The sequence below is a fragment of the Lissotriton vulgaris genome, chromosome 8 (genome assembly GCF_964263255.1).
Source record: "Lissotriton vulgaris chromosome 8, aLisVul1.2, whole genome shotgun sequence".
In the NCBI taxonomy this organism is placed as follows: domain Eukaryota; kingdom Metazoa; phylum Chordata; class Amphibia; order Caudata; family Salamandridae; genus Lissotriton; species Lissotriton vulgaris.
Window position 1 is genome coordinate 545,894,765 of NC_141696.1, and position 12,206 is coordinate 545,906,970.

Here is a 12,206-nt window from a genome sequence, read left to right on the forward strand (position 1 = left end):
GCAATAAAAACTGCCTAATGCAGGACTAAAGCATTCCTTGCAAGCCTCTAACATCATAACATAACTGAGCTGCTGGTAGCAAGCTAAGCAATACCTTCCCAAAATGAGAAGTACATGTGCTAATCCGCTCAATCAGCGCTCGATCAGGCGAGATATAGAAAAGGTGGAAAGGGTCCAAATGGCTGTCCCTTCCTTTTTAGGGTGGGTCCTTCTGACTATCATAGGATTGCTTGTATAAGTGGCCAGGGTCAGAGAAAAAACTTTCAACCCTTCTCAGTGTTCTATCCAGAAGCAGGCATTTTCTGTGCCTTTAATTTCAGGCTTTTCCCAGCAGTCTCTGTTCTGCCTATGTAAATAAACAAAAGCAGTGCTTATTCATCACTTACTCTAATGTCCTTACTGTCCAGAAAGCTCTGCCTAAGTATGCTTTTTTTCTTTTTCAGTGAAATTCTAAATGTTTTTTCTGCCCAGTCTATGGCAGTAGAATGCTGCTTATGATGCCACATTTTGTTGAATCACCAAGGTACAACTACAGAGGAATATATGAGTCTGAACGACATGGAACTCTTAGCTAACACATCACAATGTGTGATGCTTGCCAACCAAGCACTAGATTCTGGAGCGCTGATGATCAGAACATTCTGCTCCTGAAGGAAAGGAAAGACAGCTTGATGGAAAATAAAGTCTCAGTTTATATTAACGCTCTCTCTCTCCCAATATCTATCTATCTATCTATCTATCTATCTATCTATCTATCTATCTATCTATCTATCTATCTATCTATCTATCTATCTATCTATCTATCTATCTATCTATCTATCTATCTATCTATCTATCTATCTATCTATCTATCTATCTATCTATCTATCTATCTATCTATCTATCTATCTATCTATCTATCTATCTATCTTTATATATGGATACCTGCGTACACATACATATAGATATGCCATGCATTCCTTTAGATTTGTTCCAACCTCTTACCATTTATTTGAGAATCCCTACTTTTCAAGTGACTGCAAATGAAGTCATTTCCGGCACTTTTTGGCCGGTGCAAGGTAACAAAAACACATGCCAACTTTTAATACAAATCATTGGTCTCTTTATTAACGCGCACTGTCAAACATGGGGCTTTCACACGTCAGGTAAACATGATAACCAATACACAACAGAAGCAGATGTAGATTGCTTATCAATGCCAGGATAGAATAGTTGTGAATTGAGTAATAGAAGGGCCCCTGAATTGATACTTATTATATACAGCCTGTAAGATAGTGAAAATGCAGGCTAGGAAAGGAGATGCAAATATCAATGTATTAGAAAAATACATAAAGAGGAGTGATTTGCTTTTATTCATTCAAGGCTAGAAAAAATCAACATACTATTGCAAGCATTCATACACCACCAAATAGAAATAAACAATTCTGACATTAAACGTAAAGGTGACGATGCATTTGTATCATCACCTTGAGAAGGGTCACCGAGGAATTGAGCCCAGGGCTTCTGCACTTAAACACCAGAAACACTCCACTAAACTAAGATGCCTGTTGGTGCCAACAATTCCCAAAGTTAATGCATGTTCTAGGTGAGCAATGAACAGAATGCAGGGCTCTTATGAAAGCGAGGTCTGTGAATCAACAGATACATCCACATGCCAATTACTTTAGTGTTTTTAAGAGAATTCACTTTCTTGGAATGAGTCTGCATGAAACCATCTTCAGGGCCTGGACAATTTCATGGCAAAACGGCACCTCTCAACATTGCAGCCAAGACAATATAAAAACTGTTTCTGCCCGGTTTCGAACCGGGGACCTTTCGCGTGTGAGGCGAACGTGATAACCACTACACTACAGAAACAGATGTCTACAGTTGATTCTTCTGTGATGAAACTTCTCAAAACAGGCTATTCCAAGGGCCTCTGGTTTTAGATTTCTTTCATGCAACCTTCCCAGACAGCCCTAGCTGAACGCTTGTATATGCCATGCAAGTTCAGCATTTTTGCAAAATGCTTAAAGAGAAATGTTTCCTATTTGCTCAGGCAGGGCAAGGTTAAAAGCATGAGACTCTAGCAAATATTCATCCACTACTGCAAAGAGAAAATTGATATTGGCTTTGAAATGCATACTTCAATACTACTTTAAAAAAGCACCAATGAAAGGGCTCGTCCGGGATTTGAACCCGGGACCTCTCGCACCCAAAGCGAGAATCATACCCCTAGACCAACGAGCCTTCGAAAGGCCTGCACCTCTGAAAAGCTAATACCAGCTCTAAGCACGCAATGAAGATCATGCTGGGGACTTTTTCATGCTTGGTCTGTGAATACACATGAAATTCAGTGTCAACTTACCCTTTCTCAAATGATATCACTATCATTTATAAGTGTCCCCTTTTATTTTGTCCCAGCATTGGACACGTCTTACAGGAAGTCAGCACTTATTTATCTATTTCTGCAGTGGCTAGACCCTAAAGAGAAAGAATAAAAAGCTGTTCATAACAACATAAGAAACACATGTTGCATTTTTTCTCAAATGCTTATTCCCTTTGTGCAAATCGGAATGCCAAGCTGAATAACTGGGTCACAGATTCTGGCTAATTATCTTTCCCTTGAATGCAAGTAGCAATAAAAACTGCCTAATGCAGGACTAAAGCATTCCTTGCAAGCCTCTAACATCATAACATAACTGAGCTGCTGGTAGCAAGCTAAGCAATACCTTCCCAAAATGAGAAGTACATGTGCTAATCCGCTCAATCAGGCTCGATCAGGCGAGATATAGAAAAGGTGGAAAGGGTCCAAATGGCTGTCCCTTCCTTTTTAGGGTGGGTCCTTCTGACTATCATAGGATTGCTTGTATAAGTGGCCAGGGTCAGAGAAAAAACTTTCAACCCTTCTCAGTGTTCTATCCAGAAGCAGGCATTTTCTGTGCCTTTAATTTCAGGCTTTTCCCAGCAGTCTCTGTTCTGCCTATGTAAATTAACAAAAGCAGTGCTTATTCATCACTTACTCTAATGTCCTTACTGTCCAGAAAGCTCTGCCTAAGTATGCTTTTTTTCTTTTTCAGTGAAATTCTAAATGTTTTTTCTGCCCAGTCTATGGCAGTAGAATGCTGCTTATGATGCCACATTTTGTTGAATCACCAAGGTACAACTACAGAGGAATATATGAGTCTGAACGACATGGAACTCTTAGCTAACACATCACAATGTGTGATGCTTGCCAACCAAGCACTAGATTCTGGAGCGCTGATGATCAGAACATTCTGCTCCTGAAGGAAAGGAAAGACAGCTTGATGGAAAATAAAGTCTCAGTTTATATTAACGCTCTCTCTCTCCCAATATCTATCTATCTATCTATCTATCTATCTATCTATCTATCTATCTATCTATCTATCTATCTATCTATCTATCTATCTATCTATCTATCTATCTATCTATCTATCTATCTATCTATCTATCTATCTATCTATCTATCTATCTATCTATCTATCTATCTATCTATCTATCTATCTATCTTTATATATGGATACCTGCGTACACATACATATAGATATGCCATGCATTCCTTTAGATTTGTTCCAACCTCTTACCATTTATTTGAGAATCCCTACTTTTCAAGTGACTGCAAATGAAGTCATTTCCGGCACTTTTTGGCCGGTGCAAGGTAACAAAAACACATGCCAACTTTTAATACAAATCATTGGTCTCTTTATTAACGCGCACTGTCAAACATGGGGCTTTCACACGTCAGGTAAACATGATAACCAATACACAACAGAAGCAGATGTAGATTGCTTATCAATGCCAGGATAGAATAGTTGTGAATTGAGTAATAGAAGGGCCCCTGAATTGATACTTATTATATACAGCCTGTAAGATAGTGAAAAATGCAGGCTAGGAAAGGAGATGCAAATATCAATGTATTAGAAAAATACATAAAGAGGAGTGATTTGCTTTTATTCATTCAAGGCTAGAAAAAATCAACATACTATTGCAAGCATTCATACACCACCAAATAGAAATAAACAATTCTGACATTAAACGTAAAGGTGACGATGCATTTGTATCATCACCTTGAGAAGGGTCACCGAGGAATTGAGCCCAGGGCTTCTGCACTTAAACACCAGAAACACTCCACTAAACTAAGATGCCTGTTGGTGCCAACAATTCCCAAAGTTAATGCATGTTCTAGGTGAGCAATGAACAGAATGCAGGGCTCTTATGAAAGCGAGGTCTGTGAATCAACAGATACATCCACATGCCAATTACTTTAGTGTTTTTAAGAGAATTCACTTTCTTGGAATGAGTCTGCATGAAACCATCTTCAGGGCCTGGACAATTTCATGGCAAAATGGCACCTCTCAACATTGCAGCCAAGACAATATAACAACTGTTTCTGCCCGGTTTCGAACCGGGGACCTTTCGCGTGTGAGGCGAACGTGATAACCACTACACTACAGAAACAGATGTCTACAGTTGATTCTTCTGTGATGAAACTTCTCAAAACAGGCTATTCCAAGGGCCTCTGGTTTTAGATTTCTTTCATGCAACCTTCCCAGACAGCCCTAGCTGAACGCTTGTATATGCCATGCAAGTTCAGCATTTTTGCAAAATGCTTAAAGAGAAATGTTTCCTATTTGCTCAGGCAGGGCAAGGTTAAAAGCATGAGACTCTAGCAAATATTCATCCACTACTGCAAAGAGAAAATTGATATTGGCTTTGAAATGCATACTTCAATACTACTTTAAAAAAGCACCAATGAAAGGGCTCGTCCGGGATTTGAACCCGGGACCTCTCGCACCCAAAGCGAGAATCATACCCCTAGACCAACGAGCCTTCGAAAGACCCGCACCTCTGAAAAGCTAATACCAGCTCTAAGCACGCAATGAAGATCATGCTGGGGACTTTTTCATGCTTGGTCTGTGAATACACATGAAATTCAGTGTCAACTTACCCTTTCTCAAATGATATCACTATCATTTATAAGTGTCCCCTTTTATTTTGTCCCAGCATTGGACACGTCTTACAGGAAGTCAGCACTTATTTATCTATTTCTGCAGTGGCTAGACCCTAAAGAGAAAGAATAAAAAGCTGTTCATAACAACATAAGAAACACATGTTGCATTTTTTCTCAAATGCTTATTCCCTTTGTGCAAATCGGAATGCCAAGCTGAATAACTGGGCCACAGATTCTGGCTAATTATCTTTCCCTTGAATGCAAGTAGCAATAAAAACTGCCTAATGCAGGACTAAAGCATTCCTTGCAAGCCTCTAACATCATAACATAACTGAGCTGCTGGTAGCAAGCTAAGCAATACCTTCCCAAAATGAGAAGTACATGTGCTAATCCGCTCAATCAGCGCTCGATCAGGCGAGATCAGGCGAGATATAGAAAAGGTGGAAAGGGTCCAAATGGCTGTCCCTTCCTTTTTAGGGTGGGTCCTTCTGACTATCATAGGATTGCTTGTACGAGTGGCCAGGGTCAGAGAAAAAACTTTCAACCCTTCTCAGTGTTCTATCCAGAAGCAGGCATTTTCTGTGCCTTTAATTTCAGGCTTTTCCCAGCAGTCTCTGTTCTGCCTATGTAAATAACAAAAGCAGTGCTTATTCATCACTTACTCTAATGTCCTTACTGTCCAGAAAGCTCTGCCTAAGTATGCTTTTTTTCTTTTTCTGTGAAATTCTAAATGTTTTTTCTGCCCAGTCTATGGCAGTAGAATGCTGCTTATGATGCCACATTTTGTTGAATCACCAAGGTACAACTACAGAGGAATATATGAGTCTGAACGACATGGAACTCTTAGCTAACACATCACAATGTGTGATGCTTGCCAACCAAGCACTAGATTCTGGAGCGCTGATGATCAGAACATTCTGCTCCTGAAGGAAAGGAAAGACAGCTTGATGGAAAATAAAGTCTCAGTTTATATTAACGCTCTCTCTCTCCGAATATCTATCTATCTATCTATCTATCTATCTATCTATCTATCTATCTATCTATCTATCTATCTATCTATCTATCTATCTATCTATCTATCTATCTATCTATCTATCTATCTATCTATCTATCTATCTATCTATCTATCTATCTATCTATCTATCTATCTATCTATCTTTATATATGGATACCTGCGTACACATACATATAGATATGCCATGCATTCCTTTAGATTTGTTCCAACCTCTTACCATTTATTTGAGAATCCCTACTTTTCAAGTGACTGCAAATGAAGTCATTTCCGGCACTTTTTGGCCGGTGCAAGGTAACAAAAACACATGACAACTTTTAATAAAAATCATTGGTCTCTTTATTAACGCGCACTGTCAAACATGGGGCTTTCACACGTCAGGTAAACATGATAACCAATATACAACAGAAGCAGATGTAGATTGCTTATCAATGCCGGGATAGAACAGTTGTGAATTGAGTAGAAGAAGGGCCCCTGAATTGATACTTATTATATACAGCCTGTAAGATAGTGAAAAATGCAGGCTAGGAAAGGAGATGCAAATATCAATGTATTAGAAAAATACATAAAGAGGAGTGATTTGCTTTTATTCATTCAAGGCTAGAAAAAATCAACATACTATTGCAAGCATTCATACACCACCAAATAGAAATAAACAATTCTGACATTAAACGTAAAGGTGACGATGCATTTGTATCATCACCTTGAGAAGGGTCACCGAGGAATTGAGCCCAGGGCTTCTGCACTTAAACACCAGAAACACTCCACTAAACTAAGATGCCTGTTGGTGCCAACAATTCCCAAAGTTAATGCATGTTCTAGGTGAGCAATGAACAGAATGCAGGGCTCTTTTCAAAGCGAGGTCTGTGAATCAACAGATACATCCACATGCCAATTACTTTAGTGTTTTTAAGAGAATTCACTTTCTTGGAACGAGTCTGCATGAAACCATCTTCAGGGCCTGGACAATTTCATGGCAAACGGCACCTCTCAACATTGCAGCCAAGACAATATAACAACTGTTTCTGCCCGGTTTCGAACCGGGGACCTTTCGCGTGTGAGGCAAACGTGATAACCACTACACTACAGAAACAGATGTCTACAGTTGATTCTTCTGTGATGAAACTTCTCAAAACAGTCTATTCCAAGGGCCTCTGGTTTTAGATTTCTTTCATGCAACCTTCCCAGACAGCCCTAGCTGAACGCTTGTATATGCCATGCAAGTTCAGCATTTTTGCAAAATGCTTAAAGAGAAATGTTTCCTATTTGCTCAGGCAGGGCAAGGTTAAAAGCATGAGACTCTAGCAAATATTCATCCACTACTGCAAAGAGAAAATTGATATTGGCTTTGAAATGCATACTTCAATACTACTTTAAAAAAGCACCAATGAAAGGGCTCGTCCGGGATTTGAACCCGGGACCTCTCGCACCCAAAGCGAGAATCATACCCCTAGACCAACGAGCCTTCGAAAGGCCTGCACCTCTGAAAAGCTAATACCAGCTCTAAGCACGCAATGAAGATCATGCTGGGGACTTTTTCATGATTGGTCTGTGAATACACATGAAATTCAGTGTCAACTTACCCTTTCTCAAATGATATCACTATCATTTATAAGTGTCCCCTTTTATTTTGTCCCAGCATTGGACACGTCTTACAGGAAGTCAGCACTTATTTATCTATTTCTGCAGTGGCTAGACCCTAAAGAGAAAGAATAAAAAGCTGTTCATAACAACATAAGAAACACATGTTGCATTTTTTCTCAAATGCTTATTCCCTTTGTGCAAATCGGAATGCCAAGCTGAATAACTGGGTCACAGATTCTGGCTAATTATCTTTCCCTTGAATGCAAGTAGCAATAAAAACTGCCTAATGCAGGACTAAAGCATTCCTTGCAAGCCTCTAACATCATAACATAACTGAGCTGCTGGTAGCAAGCTAAGCAATACCTTCCCAAAATGAGAAGTACATGTGCTAATCCGCTCAATCAGCGCTCGATCAGGCTCGATCAGGCGAGATATAGAAAAGGTGGAAAGGGTCCAAATGGCTGTCCCTTCCTTTTTAGGGTGGGTCCTTCTGACTATCATAGGATTGCTTGTATAAGTGGCCAGGGTCAGAGAAAAAACTTTCAACCCTTCTCAGTGTTCTATCCAGAAGCAGGCATTTTCTGTGCCTTTAATTTCAGGCTTTTCCCAGCAGTCTCTGTTCTGCCTATGTAAATTAACAAAAACAGTGCTTATTCATCACTTACTCTAATGTCCTTACTGTCCAGAAAGCTCTGCCTAAGTATGCTTTTTTTCTTTTTCAGTGAAATTCTAAATGTTTTTTCTGCCCAGTCTATGGCAGTAGAATGCTGCTTATGATGCCACATTTTGTTGAATCACCAAGGTACAACTACAGAGGAATATATGAGTCTGAACGACATGGAACTCTTAGCTAACACATCACAATGTGTGATGCTTGCCAACCAAGCACTAGATTCTGGAGCGCTGATGATCAGAACATTCTGCTCCTGAAGGAAAGGAAAGACAGCTTGATGGAAAATAAAGTCTCAGTTTATATTAACGCTCTCTCTCTCCCAATATCTATCTATCTATCTATCTATCTATCTATCTATCTATCTATCTATCTATCTATCTATCTATCTATCTATCTATCTATCTATCTATCTATCTATCTATCTATCTATCTATCTATCTATCTATCTATCTATCTATCTATCTATCTATCTATCTATCTATCTATCTATCTATCTATCTATCTATCCATCTATCCATCCATCCATCCATCCATCCATCCATCCATCCATCCATCCATCCATCCATCCATCCATCCATCCATCCATCCATCCATCCATCTATCCATCCATCCATCTATCTATCTATCTATCTATCTATCTATCTATCTATCTATCTATCTATCTATCTATCTATCTATCTATCTATCTATCTATCTATCTATCTATCTATCTATCTATCTATCTATCTATCTATCTATCTATCTATCTATCTATCTATCTATCTATCTATCTATCTATCTATCTATCTATCTATCTATCTATCTATCTATCTATCTATCCATCCATCCATCCATCCATCCATCCATCCATCCATCCATCCATCCATCCATCCATCCATCCATCCATCCATCCATCCATCCATCCATCCATCCATCCATCCATCCATCCATCCATCTATCCATCTATCTATCTATCTATCTATCTATCTATCTATCTATCTATCTATCTATCTATCTATCTATCTATCTATCTATCTATCTATCTATCTATCTATCTATCTATCTATCTATCTATCTATCTATCTATCTATCTATCTATCTATCTATCTATCTATCTATCTTTATATATGGATACCTGCGTACACATACATATAGATATGCCATGCATTCCTTTAGATTTGTTCCAACCTCTTACCATTTATTTGAGAATCCCTACTTTTCAAGTGACTGCAAATGAAGTCATTTCCGGCACTTTTTGGCCGGTGCAAGGTAACAAAAACACATGACAACTTTTAATAAAAATCATTGGTCTCTTTATTAATGCGCACTGTCAAACATGGGGCTTTCACACGTCAGGTAAACATGATAACCAATATACAACAGAAGCAGATGTAGATTGCTTATCAATGCCGGGATAGAACAGTTGTGAATTGAGTAGAAGAAGGGCCCCTGAATTGATACTTATTATATACATCCTGTAAGATAGTGAAAAATGCTGGCTAGGAAAGGAGATGCAAATATCAATGTATTAGAAAAATACATAAAGAGGAGTGATTTGCTTTTATTCATTCAAGGCTAGAAAAAATCAACATACTATTGCAAGCATTCATACACCACCAAATAGAAATAAACAATTCTGACATTAAACGTAAAGGTGATGATGCATTTGTATCATCACCTTGAGAAGGGTCACCGAGGAATTGAGCCCAGGGCTTCTGCACTTAAACACCAGAAACACTCCACTAAACTAAGATGCCTGTTGGTGCCAACAATTCCCAAAGTTAATGCATGTTCTAGGTGAGCAATGAACAGAATGCAGGGCTCTTTTCAAAGCGAGGTCTGTGAATCAACAGATACATCCACATGCCAATTACTTTAGTGTTTTTAAGAGAATTCACTTTCTTGGAACGAGTCTGCATGAAACTATCTTCAGGGCCTGGACAATTTCATGGCAAAACGGCACCTCTCAACATTGCAGCCAAGACAATATAACAACTGTTTCTGCCCGGTTTCGAACCGGGGACCTTTCGCGTGTGAGGCAAACGTGATAACCACTACACTACAGAAACAGATGTCTACAGTTGATTCTTCTGTGATGAAACTTCTCAAAACAGGCTATTCCAAGGGCCTCTGGTTTTAGATTTCTTTCATGCAACCTTCCCAGACAGCCCTAGCTGAACGCTTGTATATGCCATGCAAGTTCAGCATTTTTGCAAAATGCTTAAAGAGAAATGTTTCCTATTTGCTCAGGCAGGGCAAGGTTAAAAGCATGAGACTCTAGCAAATATTCATCCACTACTGCAAAGAGAAAATTGATATTGATTGGCTTTGAAATGCATACTTCAATACTACTTTAAAAAAGCACCAATGAAAGGGCTCGTCCGGGATTTGAACCCGGGACCTCTCGCACCCAAAGCGAGAATCATACCCCTAGACCAACGAGCCTTCGAAAGACCCGCACCTCTGAAAAGCTAATACCAGCTCTAAGCACGCAATGAAGATCATGCTGGGGACTTTTTCATGCTTGGTCTGTGAATACACATGAAATTCAGTGTCAACTTACCCTTTCTCAAATGATATCACTATCATTTATAAGTGTCCCCTTTTATTTTGTCCCAGCATTGGACACGTCTTACAGGAAGTCAGCACTTATTTATCTATTTCTGCAGTGGCTAGACCCTAAAGAGAAAGAATAAAAAGCTGTTCATAACAACATAAGAAACACATGTTGCATTTTTTCTCAAATGCTTATTCCCTTTGTGCAAATCGGAATGCCAAGCTGAATAACTGGGCCACAGATTCTGGCTAATTATCTTTCCCTTGAATGCAAGTAGCAATAAAAACTGCCTAATGCAGGACTAAAGCATTCCTTGCAAGCCTCTAACATCATAACATAACTGAGCTGCTGGTAGCAAGCTAAGCAATACCTTCCCAAAATGAGAAGTACATGTGCTAATCCGCTCAATCAGCGCTCGATCAGGCGAGATCAGGCGAGATATAGAAAAGGTGGAAAGGGTCCAAATGGCTGTCCCTTCCTTTTTAGGGTGGGTCCTTCTGACTATCATAGGATTGCTTGTACGAGTGGCCAGGGTCAGAGAAAAAACTTTCAACCCTTCTCAGTGTTCTATCCAGAAGCAGGCATTTTCTGTGCCTTTAATTTCAGGCTTTTCCCAGCAGTCTCTGTTCTGCCTATGTAAATAACAAAAGCAGTGCTTATTCATCACTTACTCTAATGTCCTTACTGTCCAGAAAGCTCTGCCTAAGTATGCTTTTTTTCTTTTTCTGTGAAATTCTAAATGTTTTTTCCGCCCAGTCTATGGCAGTAGAATGCTGCTTATGATGCCACATTTTGTTGAATCACCAAGGTACAACTACAGAGGAATATATGAGTCTGAACGACATGGAACTCTTAGCTAACACATCACAATGTGTGATGCTTGCCAACCAAGCACTAGATTCTGGAGCGCTGATGATCAGAACATTCTGCTCCTGAAGGAAAGGAAAGACAGCTTGATGGAAAATAAAGTCTCAGTTTATATTAACGCTCTCTCTCTCCGAATATCTATCTATCTATCTATCTATCTATCTATCTATCTATCTATCTATCTATCTATCTATCTATCTATCTATCTATCTATCTATCTATCTATCTATCTATCTATCTATCTATCTATCTATCTATCTATCTATCTATCTATCTATCTATCTATCTTTATATATGGATACCTGCGTACACATACATATAGATATGCCATGCATTCCTTTAGATTTGTTCCAACCTCTTACCATTTATTTGAGAATCCCTACTTTTCAAGTGACTGCAAATGAAGTCATTTCCGGCACTTTTTGGCCGGTGCAAGGTAACAAAAACACATGCCAACTTTTAATACAAATCATTGGTCTCTTTATTAACGCGCACTGTCAAACATGGGGCTTTCACACGTCAGGTAAACATGATAACCAATACACAACAGAAGCAGATGTAGATTGCTTATCAATGCCAGGAT

The 12,206-nt window shown here is 39.1% G+C and overlaps 8 non-coding genes across 8 annotated transcripts; all 8 read right to left on the bottom strand.

The window, feature by feature from the left end:
• Window positions 1–1,784: 1,784 nt before the first annotated feature.
• TRNAV-CAC (transfer RNA valine (anticodon CAC)) lies at window positions 1,785–1,857 on the bottom strand. Its single transcript has one exon. It is a non-coding gene; the product is annotated as a tRNA-Val (tRNA).
• Window positions 1,858–2,157: 300 nt separating this feature from the next.
• Window positions 2,158–2,229, bottom strand: TRNAP-UGG (transfer RNA proline (anticodon UGG)). Its single transcript has one exon. It is a non-coding gene; the product is annotated as a tRNA-Pro (tRNA).
• A 2,156-nt stretch (window positions 2,230–4,385) lies between these two features.
• Window positions 4,386–4,458, bottom strand: TRNAV-CAC (transfer RNA valine (anticodon CAC)). Its single transcript has one exon. It is a non-coding gene; the product is annotated as a tRNA-Val (tRNA).
• A 300-nt stretch (window positions 4,459–4,758) lies between these two features.
• On the bottom strand, window positions 4,759–4,830 carry TRNAP-UGG (transfer RNA proline (anticodon UGG)). The gene has a single exon. It is a non-coding gene; the product is annotated as a tRNA-Pro (tRNA).
• A 2,153-nt stretch (window positions 4,831–6,983) lies between these two features.
• Window positions 6,984–7,056, bottom strand: TRNAV-CAC (transfer RNA valine (anticodon CAC)). Its single transcript has one exon. It is a non-coding gene; the product is annotated as a tRNA-Val (tRNA).
• A 300-nt stretch (window positions 7,057–7,356) lies between these two features.
• On the bottom strand, window positions 7,357–7,428 carry TRNAP-UGG (transfer RNA proline (anticodon UGG)). Its single transcript has one exon. It is a non-coding gene; the product is annotated as a tRNA-Pro (tRNA).
• A 2,767-nt stretch (window positions 7,429–10,195) lies between these two features.
• Window positions 10,196–10,268, bottom strand: TRNAV-CAC (transfer RNA valine (anticodon CAC)). Its single transcript has one exon. It is a non-coding gene; the product is annotated as a tRNA-Val (tRNA).
• A 304-nt stretch (window positions 10,269–10,572) lies between these two features.
• Window positions 10,573–10,644, bottom strand: TRNAP-UGG (transfer RNA proline (anticodon UGG)). Its single transcript has one exon. It is a non-coding gene; the product is annotated as a tRNA-Pro (tRNA).
• Between the last annotated feature and the right edge of the window lie 1,562 nt (window positions 10,645–12,206).